The sequence below is a fragment of the Mastomys coucha genome, unplaced genomic scaffold, assembly GCF_008632895.1.
Source record: "Mastomys coucha isolate ucsf_1 unplaced genomic scaffold, UCSF_Mcou_1 pScaffold5, whole genome shotgun sequence".
In the NCBI taxonomy this organism is placed as follows: Eukaryota; Metazoa; Chordata; class Mammalia; order Rodentia; family Muridae; genus Mastomys; species Mastomys coucha.
In genome coordinates, this window is record NW_022196911.1 from 84,542,159 (window position 1) to 84,554,266 (window position 12,108).

Genomic DNA, 12,108 nt, shown 5'->3' on the forward strand with positions numbered 1-12,108 from the left:
ACAGCCCCCACCTCCAGAAAAGAAACGAGGCCTCCCGGTGGCATTAGAATCACCACCACCACCCCCCCACCTACTAATAAGATGTGCTCAGAATCTCCTTGGACAAGCTTCTCCTGCCATTGGACACGGATTCTGCTACAGTCTGGATCTTGAACAGCTCCCAAAGGGCCATGTGTCAAAGGACAGGCCCTTGGCAGGCCCTTTTTTTGAAAAGTAGCATAACCTTTAAGAGGCAAAGCCACTAGGAGGTGTTTAGGTTCTCAGGGGCATGCCCCAGCAGAGGACCTTGGAACCCCAGTGCCTTCACTTGCTTCCTGCCCATAAGATGACTGTTTTCGCTGCTCTCTGCATTACTGCTGTGGAGTGCTACCTCAACAAAAACAAACCTTTCACTTTGTAAGCTGATTATCTCGGGTGTTTTGTTCAGTGACATAAAGCTGACTAACGGGGAGGGGGGGCGGATTCCTTCTTCCAGAAACTCTTGAGTAAACCGTCCTTTCTGCTTGGCTCACTCACCTCATATCACTCTTGGGGGGGGGGGAATTCCTTCTTCCAGAAACTCTTGAGTAAACCGTCCTTTCAGCTTGGCTCACTCACCTCATATCACTCTTCCCTTCTGCTCCAGGGAGACCTAAGAGTTACTGATGGCCTATTTGATCTGCCATCCCTCCCTCCACTCCAACCCACATACAATTTGTGAAACCGAAACACTTTTAAAACAAATTAAAAGACAACAAAATTCTACTCAGGAAGCTTCAGTCATGGTTCTAAAATAAACCTTTATACTCACGAGATGAGAGGAAATAAGTTTTTGGTTTTCTTGGTTTTTTAATGCAATTATCTGGTCCCCAAAGGAGAATGAGCTGCTAGCTGTCCACTCTGCCAATGAATGCCAGTGGAATTAGGAGACGCACTGGCTGCCATTTTGCAGAGGAAAGGCATGAGCTAGAGAAAGATCTGTTATGGGCCATGAGCACTGGCAAGAGCCTTGGTTCCCCTGAGGCCTTATTTTTTCCAGTCTCCAGAAGAGGAATAACCTGCCCTCCCTACATAGAGATCATTCTCAATGTATGGAAACCAAACACACTCTCAACCAAATAACTCCAAAGGAGTGTGCCGAATCTACCTTAAATTGTGTTTTATCTTAAATATAATTTGGCAGTAACAGAAGACTAGGCAAAGGCAGTTTCAAGAGTCCCCTGCACATTTGACTCAGCTACCCCTAACACTGCTAGCTTTCATCACATGCTACCTTGACCACGGGATGAAACCAACGCCCATTTCAAAGCTACTGAGCAAACACTAGACTATTCGGACAGTCATCAGTGCTTCCACTGACGTCCCGCATTGGTCCCTGGCTCCACCTTGTACTTAACAGAACTTGCTTTGAAACAAGCAAGTGTCTTACAATTATCTACTCTGCCTTGGGAAAGAAATGTCCTGGTACTACAGGGGAGCCTGAATCTACTCCTCCTCCTCACCATCAAAGCACGCAATCTTCGACAGGATCTCCAAGGGAACAGAATTTGATCTACCGTGAGATTAAAAGACCCAGACAGTGGCCAAGCCTCTTAACCCTCCCTAGGCAGCCACAGCCTTGGCCTCTCTCCACAGCAACTAGCCCAGTATTTAAAAGTAGTTTATGTTAATTGCAACCGGGCCTATATGAACACTACAAAGCAAGCTGGCTTCAAACAAACAAACAAACAAACAAAAAAGGCTCAAGAGAGTAGCCTAACAAAAAATTAATTTTGTAAAAGACCTATTTCTATTCCAACTTGTTTTTAAATATATGTTCTGAGTCACACGCCATTAGCCATCTCAATTTATTAATAATCTCAGGGCAACCAGCTATCTCAGATCACACAATGATGAAATCTTGCATAAAAAAACAAAATGAAATGTCTGCACAAAAACATTAAGCAGGTATTCAGCTGTGGTGGCTAGGGAAGATGAGGGTTTTTTTTTTTTTTTTTTTTGGTTTTTTGGGTTTTTTAATAGACTAGAATGTGGTAGCTCAAGATGAAGGCAGTGTAAAATGGTAACTCAAACTCTGCAAAGAAATCTCCTCCGCTGAGCAGGAGATTATTTTTAAAATGCCCAGTTCAAAAAAAAAAAAAAGCCTGGTTCAAAGTTCAAAGAAAGTTCCCTGAAATTCCCTCCTCTTCCTACCCCTCAACAAATTGGCAGAGATGGCGGAGATGGCCCCCATGGCTCAAAGACCCCCTTGTCTTAGCTAAGGAAATGACAGAGCTGTTCTGGCCTTTTAAAGCAAGAACAAATACTTAAGCTATAAAATCCACTTTGTAGATTGAATCAGCAAGACAGCTGTTTATACAGGAACCTTTCCTGCCACCACCACCACCACCACGGGGGGTCCCCCACAAGCCCCTCGGCAATTCCTATCAATTGGCTAGAACAAAGAAAAATGGAGTTTACAAACCAGGGGGAGGCAGCAGCACCTCACCTAAACACTCCTTTGCAAGGAGAATAGCGAAGGGGCCTGGGAATCTACAGGCTGAAAAAGAAAGCCTAGGGAAGAGAAAGAAAAGTAAGCCACACCACAGCCAGCAAGCAAAAGCGTCCCCAAATATGAGCCCACTTAGTGGGCCCTTCCACTAAAAATGGCTCACCTCCAGGGAAATTTCCCCCCCCTCTTCCATTTACAAGTGAGGTGGGTTGAGGGGGTCACCCCAGAGCAGGAGGCCACCACAGGCTCCTAGGCAAAAGGTAAATTCGTTCTGAATGACAGAAGATGGAAAAAGAGCAGAAACAGGAAGTCAATCAGCCCACCCTGGATGATGCATGAAGGGGAACAAAACCCCCAGAAAGAAGCCTGAGTGCCCCAAAGGATGAGACCTCCCCGTCCCTCTCTGATCCTCAGACCCTAAATCTCTTCTTCTCTTTTCCATCTAAGTCCCAAATCTGCTAGCACACCTTAACAAAGCTGCCAAGACTGAGTGTCCCTTCCCCCTCCCCCAACCCCTACCTCTGTCAAGGTCCCATTAACACCCTCAGCATCCTACACCTGTGGATTCAGCACCTCCACTTAATGACCTGCCTTCCCACACAGACAGCACACCCAAAGGCAACCTGGCCCCATCTCAGGAACCCCAAAGCCATATGCTGCACCCAGCCCACGGGCATGGGAATCAACAAATGTTTGTTCAATGAATGAGTACAACTCAACCGGCCCTGGCAACCACATTGCTAAATGCTAATTACTACTAGCTGCATGAATAATGAATGAAGAAATGAACTAACAAACTCTTTCTTAAGCCAAGCTGCAGGGTTCAGTGGGAACACCAAGAAGGAATAAATTGGCTTGTAGGTGTAGCAGGATGGTTCAAAGGCAAGGTGGCTGTCTTGGAGGGTATGTGAGATTCGGGGAGGGAGGGAGGCAGGCAAAGCCCTGGGGTGGGGGTACCCATTTGCTTCTGGACTCCTGGACTCACTTTGTGACTCCGCTTCAAGTTGATCTTTGTATGACACACTCGGCTGGCGTGGGTGGCAGGGGATCTACAGAATAAGCTCTATTCCTTCTCCCGCCACCTCCACACCCAATGTGGCCACTCTCCTCTGGCTCATCCGCGCCACAGCCCCAGGGGCACTGCCCCTCGCACCTGCTGGCACTTCAGAATCAAAGGCAGATGTGCACCCGGCACCCTCTAAAGTGCTACACTGAGCAAACAAGGAGGCAAGATTGACGATAAAGGAGGCTGCGCTCACATCCCTCACCACTCTCTCGGCTCCTGAAAGAAAAAGGTCACACGAATATTCAATTTGTTGCCGGTCAGAGCAGGATAGTCTCTGGTATAGGATTTGTTCTGTCCATCAAAAATAAACAAACCTGCTTCCAGAAGCCTTCCTGAGGGTCATGAGCAGAGCTGTTTCCACCCTGTCTCCCTCAAATCCCACAACAGGGGGGAGGGACAGAACCACGAGGAGACAGACAGGAGTACACTTAAAGGTGACAGGGGACCTTTTTCCATCTCTCTGAATGAGCCTCAGAAAAAGTAAATACACATCATCTATCCATCTTCAACACCTACTGAACCATGGTCCATGAGGACAACCAAAGCCCTGATGTTCCTATCCACCGTCTGATCAGACAGTTAAATCTTTTCAAATGATCAAGTGACCAGGCCCTGAAGAGCCAACAGACGAATCTTAGGCCAGGCCTCCCTCCAGACCACAGAGCTACAAATAGCCCCCTGAACGACTTCAAACACATAGCAGGACTCTCCCCTAGGTCTCGCCAATGACCCCAGGCTTGAGGTTCACCTAGGTATAGCTCTGAAAGCAACAGGAGCTCAATGCCACTGACCAAGCAGACTGGCTTTTGGTTTTTATCTTTCCCAGAATAAACTGGGTACCGTAGCTGATGGGTACTATAAGCTAAGCAGTGAGTTTATGAGTTGATGGGTACCATAAACTACACAAAGTGAGTTTACGAGTCCCAGAAAGGGACTTCTGCAGGAAACAGTTTCACGGTTTAGAGTCAAAAGATCAGTTAATTACTGAAAATGATCTTACCCTGAACCCCTCAGTGGAGAAGAACAACCTCTCCCTGGCTTATTAGCATCTCTCTTGCTGCCTGTCAGGACGTTTGCCCAGTAAGCTTTCCTCAGATGGGGCACATTCCTCAATAGACTGATGAACATTGCCGCTTCCACCAGACAACCCACAGAAACACCCCAAACCAGCGTCCCCATCCCCAAATCGATTTGTGGAATACCTTGCTCACTTTCAAGGGAACCTTGGCTCCACCTCTCCTTGTGAGCTACAGGTCCACCATCTTCTGTATCCCTTTGGAGTCCAGCCATTTTGGCAGCTAAAGATCTTAGCAAGATCCGTCTACCTCCAGTTCTAACAAGTACCCAGAGATCTGACACCACTATTGACTGAGGGCTCATCTAACTCCCTCCAGGTAACATCCCCAACCCACTAGTGCCAACAGCTGCGAGGCATTACTCTGAATGCCTTGCCATCCACACTGACTGTGCCCAGCTCCTGTCCCAGGCCTTTATCTCCCATAATGCTGCAAAGAGCTTTCATTGAACTATATAAATTCTGATCCTGTTCTTGCTCACTTGCATCCATGATCCCATAATCTCCAAACAAACTCTCCATACAGTAGGCCCAAAATGCAAATCTATCTATATCACTAAGTCTCCTGCCAACCCAACTCTTTGACCCAGGATATCCCCACTCTGACCTGCCCTGCTTCAAAGGCTATCCCAGTTCCTAATGCCCTGGGCTCTCAGTCATTCTCCTGAGTATACCTATCTCATGGCTTTACCCCTCCACTATTCCCTAGTGACATTCTCCACTCCATCTCTTCAATCATGCACCTAACACTCTAACCCCTTTTATCCACCCTTAAAGATGGAATTCTTATTTTCGATTTCTAGCCTGCCTCCCATCCCCAGCACGGTGCTTAGACAACCCTACCAACTAGGGCTCAACTGGTAGGTTTATTCTGTGTATGAACCTTCTCTTCTCTGGCCTGGTTAGACTGGGATGCCAATGAGGCCAGGGGTTCGATCCCACAGCCTCACTCTCTTGTCCCACACTTGGCAAAAGCCTGTTCAATGGCTAGTCACTTGATGACTCTATGCAAGACACAAGGCCAAAGTGCAGGCATAGCTCAACATATCGCAGTCCTTCTGTGGGCAAAGCAATCTAGTGCAGGTCCCACTAACAGTGGGTTGGGTGTGTCATTCCACAGTGAGAGACACAGCAGAGCGGATCCATCTTTCAGCATCCCCTAATAGTACTAAGCAGCGTGTTTAGCTGTTATTTCAATAAGCCTTATTAAGACCCAATTTTCTTGGGTCTTCTTTCAGATTCTGCAGCATTTAAAAGCCTCACTGCTTAATTACATTAGGAGCACCTGTATATATTATGTGCAATAAATCAACTTTAATTTACCACCACACAAGGCTATTCATCTTCCCTGGGTTATTTATTGCTCGGTATTATTGATGCTGAATTGTATCCCCTTTGCTGTAAGAAAGAACAGTTGGGGTAAGAAAAGCCAAAGCTGTATTTCGAATGCTCCAGGATGCTGATCACACATGTACACAGCAAAGGGGAAAGAAAAAGAGCCATATAAGAGAGTCTTGGCAATCTGCTCCATGTTATTTTCCTAAAACACTCCCCAAACATTTTGATGTTTTCTTTTGCATGCACACACATTCCAGTTACCCGCTGAAAGGACACAACCTGAAAAACAGGCCCTCGGCTCCGGGCTCCAGCAGAGCGAGAACTGGGTGTGGGGTGAGAGGCTCAGCAGGAAGCAGGGATAGGATGCTCCAAAGGCTAAGGGAGACAGTTCCTCCTCTGCCTGATGCTGCCCCCAGCCCACTATCAAGATAGTGGTCAGCAGCCTGCAGGCACTGAGAGACCTAACCTGCAGCCCAAGGCCTAAATCAGGACGCTAAGGTGAGTGTGTGGCAGAAAGCCTTGTTCCTAATGATAACGAGCACGGGCACCTCACTTGAGGAGGAGCTGGAAACCCTGCCATTGCAGTCACTAGGCACTCTGTAGACAGACCACCTTCGGCATAACCAGGAAAGGGCTGGTAAGAAGTTCCTGTACAATCAGACTAGGAATCACTATGCTGGGCCAACGAGCTCAGTAAGTAAAAGGGGACTTGCTGCCAAACATGATGACCTGAGTTCAATCCTCGGAACCCACATGATGGAAAGAAAAAACACCCATAAGTTCTCCTCTGGTCCCCACAATGCACCATGGCACTTGTACACTCACATACACACATATGAAATATATAAGCATCATTAAAATACATTAAACACTCACTGTCCCTAAACCTCAAGAGCACAGCTAGTCAATCCACTACCCCCAAAATGCCATAGATTAAAACAGCGACTTCCTTAGTCGCCCCCCCACCCCATCCCCCGCCAGCTCTCTGCTCATAGTTCCCACTGCTCACAACCATCGGAAGTATGAACTGTTACTCTCATCCCCATTTTCTAGAGGAGAAAACCAAGGTACTGAGAGATGAGTTAACTGGCCCAACATGGGATCTTTACAACTCCCTGGGAGGTCTGTTCTGTCAACCAGCAACCTACTTGGCCCTTCCAAGGCCAGATTCCCCACTCGCCTCCCCCTACTATGTGGCAATTCACTGACACACACAACTCCTGTCCCCAAGCTTCCCACAAACACGGCTCACTGTTTTGCTTCCTGCTCCAGCTCACCGAAAACTAGAAAACTAGTGTGGTGTACTGGGCCAAGGGCTGCATTCCTGGGCCGGGGTTGCCAGGCCTCTAGGACTGAAAACTAATGTTGCCAAGAGCCTCGAGGCCCTCCCACCAGCAAGGAGCTGCTATGGAATTCACAGCACACACCTGACTTTTATATTTCTACAAGCACAGCAGCCACACTTAACTTTCAGTAGATAATTTCCCTTTAATCAAGGCCTCAGGCAAGCCCTGGCCAACTGACCCCATCAGACGGCCTTTCTAATGCCTCGTCTGCTAGGCAGTGGAAAGAAGGGAAGAGCCAGGAAGAGGGCGTCAGAGTCTGACAAGCCAACCTTTTTCAGAAAAAAAAAATAGTTCATTTTGAATAAAAGTCTAATTCAGCGTGTTCAGGAAAGCCACATCCTACGAGTGATGGATCTGTGTGTGCCAGGGATTGCTTGTAAGCATGGAGCCAAGTGCTAGAGACACCAGGACCAGAATAATGTCACTCTAGTAAAAAAAGGACCTGCCTGAAACCCTGCAGGGATGGGAACATGAGCCCAGGACATGACTGTCCCCACCCTACTTTCCCTCTCCCTTAAGCAGCAGAGCGGGAGTTGTCAGCAAAATACCACACAACTCAAGAGCACTCACCTGGTCACCTGAGGCAGCCCAAGCCTGGGCCGTGGTCCACGCGCCATGTGCATTTCCAGGAGCCTCCCTGCTCTTGAACTCTACAAGCAGGCTCTAATCTATGCAGAACAGAACCCCAGAACCCGTTCAAGGATCCCCTTCTCAAACAGAAGCCACTTTAGGGGACCAGATCAATGATCCTCAACAACAAAGGCTCCCCTCCCCCCAAGACTGGGAGCCACACAGAGAGGGTAGGGGACACTGGAGTCTCAGGGCAGAGACCAGGGACACTGTGCTTCCCAACAGAACCCCTGCCTCATATCTCTTCCTTCCCACACCACACTATAGGTTTACCTGGCCCCAAATGTCAACAGCACCAAAGCTGTGAAACTCTAGGCTAGGGCACTTGTTCTTTCTATCACCATTTCCCACTTCCTACCCAAAGAAGCAGGAATCACCTGCCATCAATGGCATCTTGCACAGATCCACCCCCAGCTAACGGTCTAAGCACCAACTGGCGTCAGTGGCCCAGCATATACCGCTCAGGGACAGGACCCAAGAAAAGAAGAATGACTGAGGAGAGGCTGGGACCCAGTAAAACCAGTCTTCAATTCCCCAGACACTGGAGGCTAAAGAGATCTGCCAGAGTGGAGAGGAGAGGAGATCACAGTTAACCTGCAAGGACCAGCAACCAAACAGCACTCTGTGGCTTCCCGGCCCAAATCACCGAAGTGACCAACTGATGAAGTTTGGTTATAACCCAGTCTCCCTGTCCCATGGACAACTGCTAAATCCAGACTAGCTGAAAAATCAATTCTGGCTAAAAGCCCTATCGGATGGATGGCAGGCTTTGCGCGAGGTTCTCTGAAGAACATCTACCCTTTCCAGAAGCCACCAAGTCTGATCATCCTTATTTTACAGGGGGTGTATGTGAGAGGATCCGAGGTTCACATCGGCTACCCAGGTCACACAGTCAGGGTTCGATCCCAGTTCGCACCACCTGTTCTTCTTAACAATAAAGAAGAAAGTCCAAAGAGCTCCTGAGACCAGCCCCAGCCTACACTCCACTCCACAGAAATAATCTGACCAGCCTCAACTTCCTCACCCAGAGGGCATGGACTACTTAAAATCTTTACATCACAGAAGTGCCTTTGACCAGCTATGGTCTCGGTACACATGCAAAGTTGATCCCACAGGAACATGCACCTCTTCCAGCCTCTACATGTAGCCAGCAAAGAGTCCACTCAACTGTCGATCAACCACACAAAGATGGCTACGAACCAGGGTACCATTTAGAAGGCTGAGGCAAGAAGAGGCTCTTTTTATTTGGTTGGTTGGTTGGTTTTGGTTTTTCGAGACAGGGTTCCTCTGTATAGCCCTGGCTGTCCAGGAACTCACTCCGTAGACCAGGCTGGCCTCAGACTCAGAAATCTGTCTGCCTCTGCCTCCCAAGTGCTGAGATTAAAGGCGTGCACCACCACTGCCCAACAAGAAGAGGCTCTTTTGATGCTCCTCTAAGAACAGAGGCAAGAGGACTGTGTGATGCTTCCGGGAAGAGCAGACAGACACAAGGTACCACAGTCCTTCCTGAACCACAGCTCCAGCTTCCCACCGGTGATTGGACAGTGAACTGGAACTCTGAACCTCAAAACCCACCAATCACCAGACTTGGGAATGAGGAGACGGGCAGTTCTCTACCTGCAAGGCACTCCCAGTCACTCTTGCCCTATACACCTCCTCAAAGATAACTGAGCAGAAACCATGGGAGAAACAACCCCCAACTCTGATATGGTGGGCGCTCCAAGATCAGGTGGCCGGGTCAGGCTGGGTATTCATTCCTAAGGACAAACTGGCCTGTATCGCCCTCCACCCTTCCTCCCTAATTCTACCAGGTTATTCCTGGCCTCAAGGTTTTATAATAAAGGTTTAGTTCAGCAGGGGGAAAAAAAACTTCAAGACCCCCTGATCTGAAGAATACTAGGAAAGACAATAGATCTGGGGCGGGGGTGGGGGGCAGGTGAGAGGTGGGGGGCAGGGAGGACGTTTTTTTAACTTTCAATGCTGAGAGAGAAGTGCAGCTTACAAAGCCTGGGCCATGAAGCTGCTCCTCAGCAGGCTGACCTTCCAGTGGCCTCCACCTTTGTCAGGTCCCCCTGTTCTCTGGGCATCTAGTCTTAACCCACTGACTGCACACAAGCCTAACCCCAAGTAGGTATTTTAACAAGCCCACACCCCTCCCACACCACCCATTCCTCCCACAGAACTCACCTTGCCGTCACTTTGTTTGTTCTCCTTAAAAGGCCTGGGCAAGTTTACTAGGAGGTCATTTTGCCTCAGGAAACAAGCAAATTAAATTGAGGCCCACAGAGGACTGGGAAAGGCACTCCCCATCACAGTGGTGACCTTGGGGCCCGGCAGTTTTAGGCAGGAAAGGTCACCAGCATGAGTCTCTTTGTTTATGGAACCCGGATGCTGGTGATGTGGTCACCTCCAAGGCACACAATTAGCGACAGCAGCACGCCAGACTCTTTTATTGGTTACCTCTGAAACACTGCAGAAGTCTGCCTAACTTCTCAAGGAAGGGGCCGGAAAAGAAAAGTGCTCTCAGCAGGAGGGGGAAGCCAGAGCTCTGCTTATGAGCAATTAGCAAATCAATGATTCTCAGGGATGCCGACTTAGAGCGGCGGCTCTTATTAGGACCCTCGAGGAAAAGGCAAGGGCACACAGCTTCCAGGAGAAACTGACGTTTAAAAGAGTTAAGTGCCACAAACTACCTTCAGAGCTTGCCCACCCAAAAACACTTAAAGCCTGTGTTCAGTCTGAAGATTAAAAGCTATTTCAAAGTTAGCTCCTTAAATGCTAAAAACCAACGGAGGCTACCGCTGGTAGTCCCGTGGATCTACATGAAATTATTGTCTACATAGTAGGATCTGGAGAAGGCATTGAATAAGAGGAGAAAGGGCCTGCACAGAAGGTCCCCTTGAGCCATATGACCCTTCACTGACCCTCATCAGAAAGGGAGGGGCATCACACAGGTCCCTCCTCCCATTCTATCCATGCAAGATGAGAAAATATTGATCTCCCAGACAAAGAACCTACAGATTTGGTTTTTAAAAAATAAACCCCTTCACAGTCCCAAACACCTGTTCAAGAAATCAGATCTACATGACAGAAAACACTCACGGGGCCTCTGCTAAGGGGCAAGCAATGAGAAAAGAAAACATTTCTAAAAATACAGAGGCTTGCTGGGAAAAACAGGGTTCCAGGGCCACAGAAGTTCATAGAAATACGTCAGGAACTGTTCCTGTAACTGTGCTTAAACATCTAGTTCTAGACCACAGAATTCAAAGCAGCTACATGCAAAAGCTTCCCAGACACACCTGGGAGTTCCCCGGGCTTCTGTCCACTGATAATGCACATTTACACAAGCCTTTCCCTGCTCTCCCTGGGAAGTCACCCTGATTCTCTTTCCCACCCAATTACTCATTTCCCAGGACTCCCTGAAAAGACACCCTCTTCCTCTCCCTCCCTCTCTCCCCCACCCTTTTTTCTCTTCCTTGATCAGCTCCTCTCTGTACCAGGAGAAGCAGAAATAATGACTTAATGTGAAAATATAGTTGCGCAAACCCGTCCTAAACTGCTATGTTCTGCCCAACTGCATGATTGTTGGGTTGGTCTGGATTTTGCCATACTGCTCTCCACTCTACTCAGCTGAGAGACAGGGCAAAAGCAAAAGAGAAAACACTTTCTTTCCAGAAACATAGGGAAACATGGGTAATCCTGAACACTCCTCGCAAAAGACAGTCTCGGAACTCTGCTAGCTCACCTGGGGAATGAAATGGGGGCCAGCTCCAGCCCCTCAAACTCAAAAGTCAATCTTACTGATTCATGCTTATCTCAAACATGAAGGCACTTGCTCCAAAAGCTGGAAATAATTAATGAGAGGAAAAATTTAAAAAGCCCTAAAGGAGAGCAGACTTAGTAGTTTTAACACCGATACACTGTTACCAACTTGCCTTCCCAGGTTAAAGGAGAGCTTTGCATAGCACATGACTGAAGCCAAACAGTAAACTTCTGGCCAGCTTTAACTTCTCTCTATACCAGCAGCAGGCTGGACCTGACCAAATTCAGGTTGACAGCCAGCCCCTGAGAGCCAGCACACACAGTGGGAAAGATGGCATCTCTGAGCCCCAAGTTCTTATCTCCATGGTGATGGAGGGGGAGGGACTAAAGTAGGCAGAAAAAAAATTCTGGTAGATGAAAA

General features: G+C 48.1%; 1 protein-coding gene across 10 annotated transcripts in view; it reads right to left on the reverse strand.

Moving 5' to 3' along the window:
* Positions 1–12,108, reverse strand: part of Msi2 (musashi RNA binding protein 2) — a 374,256-nt gene that overhangs the window by 335,515 nt on the left and 26,633 nt on the right. The gene's annotated exons all lie outside the window — the stretch shown is intronic.